This window comes from Ictidomys tridecemlineatus, chromosome 9 (assembly GCF_052094955.1).
Source record: "Ictidomys tridecemlineatus isolate mIctTri1 chromosome 9, mIctTri1.hap1, whole genome shotgun sequence".
NCBI classification, from domain to species: domain Eukaryota; kingdom Metazoa; phylum Chordata; class Mammalia; order Rodentia; family Sciuridae; genus Ictidomys; species Ictidomys tridecemlineatus.
The window spans coordinates 139,185,572-139,196,263 of NC_135485.1; the positions used below are offsets into that span (position 1 = coordinate 139,185,572).

At 31.2% G+C, this 10,692-nt stretch overlaps 1 pseudogene; it reads right to left on the reverse strand.

Moving 5' to 3' along the window:
- Positions 1 to 3,758: 3,758 nt before the first annotated feature.
- On the reverse strand, positions 3,759 to 4,726 carry LOC110599399 (heterogeneous nuclear ribonucleoprotein H-like; annotated as a pseudogene).
- Positions 4,727 to 10,692: the final 5,966 nt, after the last annotated feature.

The window sequence follows — 10,692 nt, forward strand, 5'->3', positions numbered from 1 at the left end:
GTCCTTTTTATATATTTTGTAATGAAACAAATTATTTTATACAATGACCATGTATTTCTAATTTTGAATTACAGTTAGAACAGTGAAAATATTTCTATTATAGGAATGAAACAAAATTAAGTGCTTGTATATGACAAATACCTTATATATCTCCTTATATTAAATTTAAAGTTTCATATGCTAGAAATATCTAACTTTATTAAAATTTCTTGCTTTAGAAATCCAAACAAGATTAATGATATAAAAATTTTGTGATTGTTGTTAAGGCTATGAAAAATGAATTCATGTTTATCTTTTAATAGATTTTTAAGCTTGACTTAATGAATTTTTAATGTTATACTTTATAACACACCAGTATTTCCTCTACAGTATGAAAGATACTAATTGGAATATATGCTCCAATTCACTTTCAATTAGTAATATACTATTTCATACTAAAACTTTGATGTTGCTAAATCATTTCATTTGTAGAGACCTTATTCTAATTGGATTTTTTAATGATAATTCAAAGAACTTATCTGAGAAAATCTCAGTTTTTTTAAAATTTTCCTTTAGAAAGGGGTTATTAATTATTAAATCTATCAAATTCTAATCTACACAAAAGCCAAGTTGCTTTAATCACTTAATAATTATAAGAATAACTTCAAAATGATTGTTGTTATAATTATAGAAATGAAAGACATGTTTGATATATAAATATTACATAATATGATGGACAGCAAGCTTGGAAACCTGCTGTTTTTCAAACATCAAGTCATTTTTAGGAGACTTCAATAAGATGATAATGACAGTGGTTCTAAAAAGAAGAACAAAACTTTTTAAATGCAAAATGTCAAAAGCCTGAAACTTAAAAATACAATTCACTGATAAATATGTACCAAATATTATTGAAATATTTTAAGACAGACATGATAAATATGCTTTTAATTCCTCATTTTCAAGTAAATGAAATAATCTAAAAAGTACTTCAAAATATCTTTACATAAGCTATTTATGACTTTAACAAAATTCTTTACCTGACCATATATATGAAAAAAGAAATCTATAGACCATAATAGCAACTTGCTGTATTTTAATGTCATAGTCATTTAGAATGAGAGTTTGGCATATGAATTAATGAATTTTTAACTATATATGGATTTTATTTGCCTATAGTAAATGGAAACAAATATTACATAGAATCATATGTAACATTTGAAAACAAAATAATTTGAAAATAACATAAATTCTGAACTAGAATAATGAAGACTAGTAGTGAGAGATGAAAACAGTGGTAGCTTATCAATAATTTATTAGAAAACAACTAAAACATTGACATTGTTTTAAGATAAAGAGAATGATTTTGAAAACACAATGTCATTAATAATACCAATAAAAGTAAATCCTATAGCAATAAAAACTTGTCAAAACTAAGAACTTCCTACATAAAGAATAATACATAACTTTAATACTACAAATAGAGCTTGATTAGAGAAATTTGCAATATTCTTCAACAGAAAAATAATATCAGTAATTCCACTTATTTTTAAATATTTCTGCAAATCCAAAGCAATTCCAAATAATGTTATCATAATATTTTGAACTATAAAACAATTCTTTTAAAATTCTAGAAATATTAATAAAGCAAGAATATTTTTAAATTTTTTTATATAAGCAGCAGAATACATTACAGTTCCTATTACACATATAGAGCACTTTTTTCATATCTCTGGTTGTATACAAAGTATATTCACCCCAATATGTGTCTTCATATATTTACTTTTGAAAATAATAATCATCACATTTCACCATCATGTATAACCTCATGCCCCCTCCTTTTCCTCCACCCCTTTGCCTTATCTAGAGTTCATCTATTCCTTCAATACCTACCCTCCCTATCCCACTATGAATCAGCCTCCTTATATCAAAGAAAACATTTGGCATTTGGTTAGCATTATCTTATCTAACTCCATCCATTTACCTGCAAATGCCATGATTTTATTCTCTTTTAAGGCTGAGTAATATTCCATTGTGTATATACACCATTTTTTTTATTCATTCATCTATCGAAGGACACCTAGATTGCTTCCACAGTTTAGCTATTGTGAATTGTGCTGCTATAAACATTGATGTGGCTGTGTCCCTATAGTGTGCTGTTTTTAAGACCTTGGGGTATAGACCAAGGAGTGGGACAGCTGGGTCAACTTGTGGTTCCATTCCCAAATTTCCAAGAAATCTCCAACTGCTTTCCATATTGGCTGCACCACTTTGCAGTCCCACCAGCAGTGTATGAGTGTACCTTTTTCTCCACATCCTCACCAACGCTTATTGTTGTTTTTATGCATGATAGTTGTCATTCTGACCGGAGTGAGATAAAATATTAGAGTGGTTTTGATTTGCATTTCTCTAATTGCTAGCGATGATGAACAGTTTTTAATATATATATATATATATATAGATAGATAGATAGATAGATAGATAGATAGATAGATTGATTGTATATCATCTTCTGAGAAGTGTCTGTTCAGGTCTTTGGCCCACTTTGTGATTGAATTGTTTTTGATGCTTAGCTTGTTTGAGTTCTTTATATACCCTAGAGATTAGAGCTTATGTGATGTGTGAGGGATAAAGATTTGCTCCCATGATGTAGGCTCTCTATTCACCTCACAGATTGTTCCTTTTGCTGAGAAGAAACTTTTTAGTTTGATTGCATCCCATTTATTGATTCTTGATTTTAATTCTTTAGCCAAAGGAGTCTTATTAAGAAAGTTGGGGCCAAATCCCACATGATGGAGATTAAGGCCTACTTTTTCTTCAGTTAGACACAGAGTCTCTGATTTTATTTCTACATCCTTTATCCATTTTGAATTGAGTTTTGTGCATAGTGAGAGATAGGGGTTGAAATTCATTTTGTTGCATATGGATTTCCAGTTTTCCCAGCACCATTTGTTGAAAAGGCTTTCTTTTCTCCAATGCATGTTTTTGGCACCTTTGTCTAATATATATGCAGTATTCTTCAATAGAAATAAAATGTCAATAATTTCAGTTATTTCCAAATATTTTTTCAAATCCAAAGCAATTCCAAATAATTTTATAATAATATTTTAACTATATAGCATTTCTTAAATATTTCTAGTGATATTAATAAAGCAGCAAATAATATTTTGAAAATGGGATAAAATAGCTCTGTCTACTATTTTGCAGGTAGATTATTTAGTTACTATAACTGTGTTGTTCTTTCTATTATTATTAAAGGGAAATGCATTTGACAAGTTTTACTTAGCACAATATATCTAAAAGGAAATCACAATGAAGTGAAGATTTAAGTCACAATCTCAGAATTTCATAGAAACACCAAGAACAAAATCCTAAAGTTTTGGTTATTGCAGCTCAAATTTTCGTTAACTTAAAAAAAAATAATGCTTCTTACCAGTTGGTAAATAAAATTAGAAATAATAAACTTGTCAAATGTCTCCCTTTTAATTGTAGACACTGTTCCTATATTGATTTACAATTAAAAAAAATGTGTTTCAATATGAATCTAACAGTGTTCAATGTAATGTGGTATAAGAGCAAACTTTAGCATAATTCAACTGCTTTAACCTAAATATGCTTACTATTTAAGTACATCCTACAATGTAACTAACTTGAGAAAAGCTGAACAGTGGTTATATGGTTTACCCAGCTTTGCTGTTATGTTCTGGATGACTATTGTTAAAATACATTGCATGTTAAATCTTTCCAAAAAATCCCAATTTCAACAAGCCATACGCTTGGATTGAAAAAGTTTTAAAATGACATTTATTTTTCTTTAACATAGTTGCCACACATCTTCATGAACAGCAAACTCAACATCTGCTTCCCCAGTTAGTCTGCCATCAGATCAACCTCCATGTGCACTCGGACAGGTTGGAACATGGAAAACAAATTATAAATGTCATTCTCAGTAGTTCTGTAAGGTAACCTCCCCCGCTCCACATGGGTACATGATGCTCTGTTGTACTCTAGAAGGTACAGCCACCATCCCTCTATCTGTGAACAGACATTCCTTGAAAATACGAATTGATCTCTCTTTCAAATCTATCTAACCCAAATCCATAGCCATCTTTAATAGATATTATAATCATCTTAACCTCCACTATGAGCTTCGCACCCCATCCTCTCAAAGCCAGCTTCCCCTGCCATAATGACCTGGCCACTGCAAGACCTTAGGCATGACCATAAGCTTTGGTGGTTGGTCATGATTATTTCCAGGGTCAGCTCAACTGCTCTTAAATATTTCAATATACCATGCTGTATTCTTTCCTTGTATCTCTTTGGAGCTTTTTCAGCTATTTCCTGTGAAGCTAATTGCACAAAGGGCTCCTGCATACTCTTCCCATAGAAGTCCTCTGGAAATGTTATCCCATTTGGCACAATTTCCAACCCTCAGAATAACTGAACAATTTCTTCCTTGTTCATCTAAAGGAGACTCCTCTAAGCCTGTGCTGTTTGGATTACTTTGTTTGACACCCAATCCATTTCAATATTGTTTGACTTTAATACTCAGTGAATCAGAGACTCATAGTTTCTGTCTTTTTCTAGGGCCAATTGACTTTATCTTCTGATACAAGTTCATCAAAAGTCTTCCCACTTGGTCTGTCTTCTCTGGTATAGATGACAGTTACACTTTATTGACAGAGCAAGACCAAGGCAAACCCTGGGCCTTCACCATGAATCCTCCTCTGCTTTTGGTGCTCAACATCATATCTCTTTGAGGATCATGGTGTAACATCGACCAGTAGGATTTTACATGACTAGTTGGCATGCCAGAGTCTCATTGATTATCAGAATTAACCAGACAAACTGCTAAGAACTAAGAACCACCATGTATTACCAACTACAGAATGAAAAGACAGCTATATGTCAATCCTCTCCTTTTCTAGAAGTAGTTTTCTTCATCTAAAATAAAAAAATAGAAATTTCAAAGCATATATTCAACCTTAGCATACTATAAAGGAAAGTAGCCTTTCAAATAAGTGCAGAATGAATAACTAATACATTAAAAGCATCATTAAATAGTTATACAATATACTAGCACTTTTTGATAAGCAATAGCAAAATTTTAAAAAAAAACTTAAAAGATTATCCATACTAGTAAATAAAAATTATGAAAATAAAAATTAAAAAAATAAACTTTCAAAGTTTACCAATTTCTAACATATTATTAATGAAAATGTAAAACAATATTAGCACTGTAAGAAAACAAGATGTTGACTGTGTAGCCTGTAGGCATGTATATTATATATAGGACAATCCTCTAGAAGATTATTTTACAAAGTGTATCAGAAACTTTAAAGCTTTTTATTACAATTATGGCAATTGATTTTGTAATACAATAATGGATAATATAGTCATTTTTACCTTTCCACCTATTTTTTAAATCACATTGGTCATTATACTTAAAAGATGAATGTGCCTGAAAAGAAAAGACAAGTTTAAAAAATTGAAGCTTGATCTAGGACAATCCATCATAAAATAATGTTATGTTACAAAAAGTCATAAAATCATTTAATAATACATGAATATGTGCAGTGTTTTATATGGAAAACTCTTAGATTACAAAACTGCCCTTACTTTTTCAAAAACAAATCTATGCATTTAGATAGGCATCAGTTAAAATAGAGTAAATGCATTTTTAAAGCCTCTTTATATAGTGAATAAATAAAATAACAAAGTAAAAGTATATATAATGGTTGTTTTTTTAATTTGGAATGTAATTCTTTAGTTTTAGTAGATCCATTATAAGTAGATCCACTTATATTTGAAATATCATTGATAATTTTTATTCATGTGAAACATTTTCTTATCTATGACAAACATTCACTTATATTCACAGAATATCATGAAAATAATAAGTTATTTTACTTAAGTGTTAATTAAACTTATGTTAATAGAAATGAGATTTCATGTGTCATTAAATCTGATTTTGGCATGGTGGGGGAAGACTTCTGATACATTTAAGTATTATTGCTAGACAAATATGCATGTTCAAAATAATTGCTTTAGCCATGAAGATTATAACAATAGAGACTGTAAACTGTGGATTAATATGTTTTCAAAGCTGAAAAATTGTCACAGAATTAGTGTTTCTTTGAGAAAAAAAATTTCAAGATGAGATTAGGAAAAATATAAAAACATTAGAGTATAAAAATATTATCATAATGTTACATGTCTCCTCTCCGTTCTGTTATTCTTTATTTTCATTTTTCAGTTTGAATTTAGACACTGCATTCTCTTTTGATTATTTCTTGAACAAGGTGAAAGCGTGTAGTAAGTGTGTGTGTGTGTGTGTGTGTATGTGTGTATGTGTGTGTTCAAGGTAGTAATTTAAGACTGTTCTGGGTAAAGAAATAACTGATCTGTAAAATAAGTGACCCAGATTACTGCAGGGATTCCTGCCTACAGCCATTAACCCTCACCTCCATAAAGCAAACCTAGGAGTAGAGAAAACTGCTCACAGCAGGCTGCCACCAACATTTACAATAGTGGGAAAGGATTTTAAATAGAAAGTTACAATGGATAAAATGAGGCTGAAAATGTGGGTCACAAAGCTTAAAACCAAATATTAACACTTGAGATTTTTTAAATAATAGTTGAAATCAAGTTTATGTAATGTTTGAAATCAAATTTTAACCTTACTATTCAATTTTTATTGATTCCTAAATATTTAGAATAACTACCTATTTACACATTTATAAGGTTCACCCAAAAGCAGCTTTGAAGGTGATGAACATAAAGTTGTGTAAGTAAATATGGTAGTTTAATGAGAAATAATCTACAGTGAAATGCATTTATTAAGAAAACTCTGGGGCATACTCTGCATACATTAATGTACAAAACACAAAACTTATAAGCATGCATCATTCATTACTTAACTGGTACAGACAGGAACTTCCCCCTTGACCACCGCACTTCAAAAGTTTATGACAGTTTTAAATCCTTGCTCATTTGCCAACCTCATAAATGATAGTTGCATTTCTTCCATTTGTAAGAGTTAATTTGAGTTTCTTCAAAATAAATAATTTTTTGTGTTCAAATCAATATTAAATAATGTAGTCATTTTTATTTTTATTTTGAAAACACATTAAATTTAGTTTACTATCATCGTTATAGAGTTTTTTCCTAAGTGTCTAAGACTCTGAGAAAGGAAGTCAACCCTTCTGTGAAAGGCCACTGAACCAATTTATAAATGATCAGCAATCCAGCCATCCAAGAAATCTGAAAGTCCTGGTTCCATTTACTCACTGACTGAAAGGAGATAGAGCTTCCCATATTTATTGCACATTCTTAACACATGACAAGAAATCCTTCCTGCACGGTGTGACTAAAACTGCACTTTTCTGAGTTGATATATCACTTGTGCTAGTTTTCCTGGGTTGGCTGTTGGCAGTTTCAATACTTTTACTTAAATGTTCTAAATATGTATAAAATTGGTGTAATCAATACAATCATTGAGATGGTTTCCATATTAACTGCCTTACCTTGGTGATAGTTCACATTTCTAATGAACTTTCCATCAACTTGTTAATAGGAACATAAAAATCCTATTCATATAATCATAGTATATTTGAGTTTATGGGCTTTTTTAAAGACCATCTATTAGAATGCTCTTATTTTACGAATGTGGGGACAAAAAGAGGGACTGCAAGAAATTTAGTAGCTTAAAGGAGGTTTCATAATCAATGCAATGTCAAGCCTAGTTCCAAAGACTAAATTTCAGTTGTAGAAGTTCTTTATATATTCAGCATATTAAGCTTTTATCAGACATATTATATGTAAATATTTTCTCTCATTCTTTAGGTTGCATAATTCACATGTAGTCTCAAAATTTTAAAAAAAATATTCACATAAAACTTCTCCTTTAAGGATGACAAGGAACTGAAAAATAACATTGAAATTCATTAAGTGTGAGCCCATGTCGCTTTTAGAATTATCGATGAGAACACAGGTTATATTTGGTAATTTTTTCTAAGTGTCCTTCTGTTAGAAAAAGGCATACTGGTATTCAACCATTCCCATAAATATTATAGATCATGATGTGATCACCAGCTTTTATTCATAGAATGTAACTTAAGCAAAGAGATGCTTGATATGCATACATTTTATATTTTTGTCAGAAAATCCTGGCCAAAGTATTAAGCAAACCAGAAATAAAAACTTTCATATTATAGTAATATATAAGAAATTATCACAAAGATCATTATGACAAATAAGCCACATTATGATAACCAAACACTACATTCTAAATGTTAGAATAAGGAGTACAAGCCTTAGGCCAACAATCATTTGGTTTGTCCACACTTGTCAGCAGGAACCATTCAGAACAGTTTGAGAAATAAAAATAATAAAAAATATAAATAGAAAAGATGAAATAAAATAGTCACAATTGGTAAATAATATAGATAACTATATAGAAAATTCCAGAGAACATGTGAAATGATAACTAGAACTCATAATAAATGTCAGCAAATCTGCCTGAGATGAAACCAATACAGAAATAAATTATATTCCCACATAAACTTAAAAAATTCAATTAGACACAAATCTATTATTTGCAATAATGATGGAAATTATTGCTAATAATATATTCAGCAAAGAAGAACAATCATTTTATGAAAAAATAATTAACTTTCCTAAAAATCATAAGTTGCAGATAAGTTAATAGAAATATTGTTCATGTAGTACTTTTAGGAGGACTGTCTCAAAATGAAAAACTGAACAATTTGGAAGATAATTGTTAAAATTAAAAAATCTTTAATAGAATTTGCTTTAAATAGATTTGAAGATTAATCATTTGCTTGGTTTTAAATATGGCACTACTTCTATTTTGTTTTCAATTACATTTTTCTTTTATAACACTGCACTGAATTCATAGAGAAAGTGTAGATTGTGATGCCAATTCATTTGACATGATACAAAATGAAGATTCCAAGAATGGCAAAATATTTAATATATTCATGTGCTCTGGGAAATTAGTATGTCAGTCATGCTGCCATTCAGAATCAGAAAATCATGTAGACTTCAGTGAGATGCTTCTAAGATGTATTATTACTGTGAAAAGTTGAAGTCATGAGGTAGTAATGGTTTTCAAAATGTTCAACATGAAGTCTTTAGTGTTTGTCATAATAGACCAGAAAATATTATGAGCAAGATCCAAACTCTAGCTAATTTAAATGACTTTTGTTATTGTTGATGGGGAACTATCAATTAGTAATGAGAACCAGTCTTAATCTTCAGATGCAAGTTTGCTAAGGTTTCACAGAATTGACATTTTAAGGAAGGATAGAAAAAAATGATTCCTTAAAACCATAAATTTCCAGCCAAGTAAATAATATGAAGCATAAGAACTCTGGAATGAAAAAAATTCACAGAAAAAGAGTCTACCTTCAAATGTTTACATGGCCATCTCAACGTGAGGGTCGTAACTCAGCCACAAACAAAACAAAATAACAATGCAGCCTGTATACTGGCATTTCCTAAATCTGGGCAAGATTGTTCTTCTCTCTTTAATTGACTAAAGCAGAAGTTCTCAATGTAAGAGAATGTTCCTATTTTATTTTCAAAGAGTTCACTGATTTAATTTGTCCAAGAATACAAGATAATTCAATATTTGCGTAATAACAAGTATTGTATTCAGAGCATTCTATTGATTTAATTTTTTTTTATTCCCACTGACCTAAGTGCTCCTTGGTAATTTCATGGAATAAATATATTATATCCAAAGGTGTATCCTGTGCCAATAGGAGATTTGCTCATTTATGAAGAGAGAAAATATTTTTAGTAAAAAAATTCCAAACTCTTTCATAATCACTTGGTTTCATGAAAACTTTGGGAATAGAAGGAATTTTGAAAACATACTCATAAAATCAAGAATATTAATATTATCTCAGTCCTTCAGGAGAATAAGTAATCATCTGAAGAGTTTGACTTATCTTTGTTGGAAAAAATGGGTGATACTGGGTCCAAATGGACCAAGTGAAAGCCAGTCTAATTCTATTCACAGCCAATACTTTATCCGTTCCATTATTTAAAACTTATCAGGGACAAATGACATAGATTTTGACATGGAGATCACAACTTGAATATCTTCCATGTAGGAAAAAAAAATTTATACATATATATTATGGGAATTTTGTGTGTGTATGTGTGCAAGTGTGTGCGTACACACACACACACACACACACACACACACAGGATTTGAATCACAATATTACTGAGCTGGTCATTTTATTAAGAATATTACTAGGACCACAGGAGGCCAGGCTCAGCCCATATCCTCCCACACCAGTCTGCTCAGGAAGGACCCATGCTCACAGTAGGCCCAGGTCTGTCCCTCCACCAGAAATACTGGCCAAAGCCCAGCTTCTGACTAGTGGACTACTGCGGGAGGTAAGGCCCTGCCCAGATCTGCCCACCTGACTTGCATGGAACCCAGGTCCAGGGTAGGTCTAAGTTCACCCCCACCTCCCACCCCTGGGAGCCTAAGCCTAAACCACTTCCATTTTGGACACTGCAGTCATGGCCATAGCCTTACCCACACAATGGCCCCTACCTTTTTGACAACAGATAAGGCCTAGAAGCAGCTGCATCTCAGAGCAGGCATTCCAGAGAGAGTGTGAGGCCCACCCTTTCAGCCCCATCTCTGTGAGGCATTGTATCCATCTTGGGGCT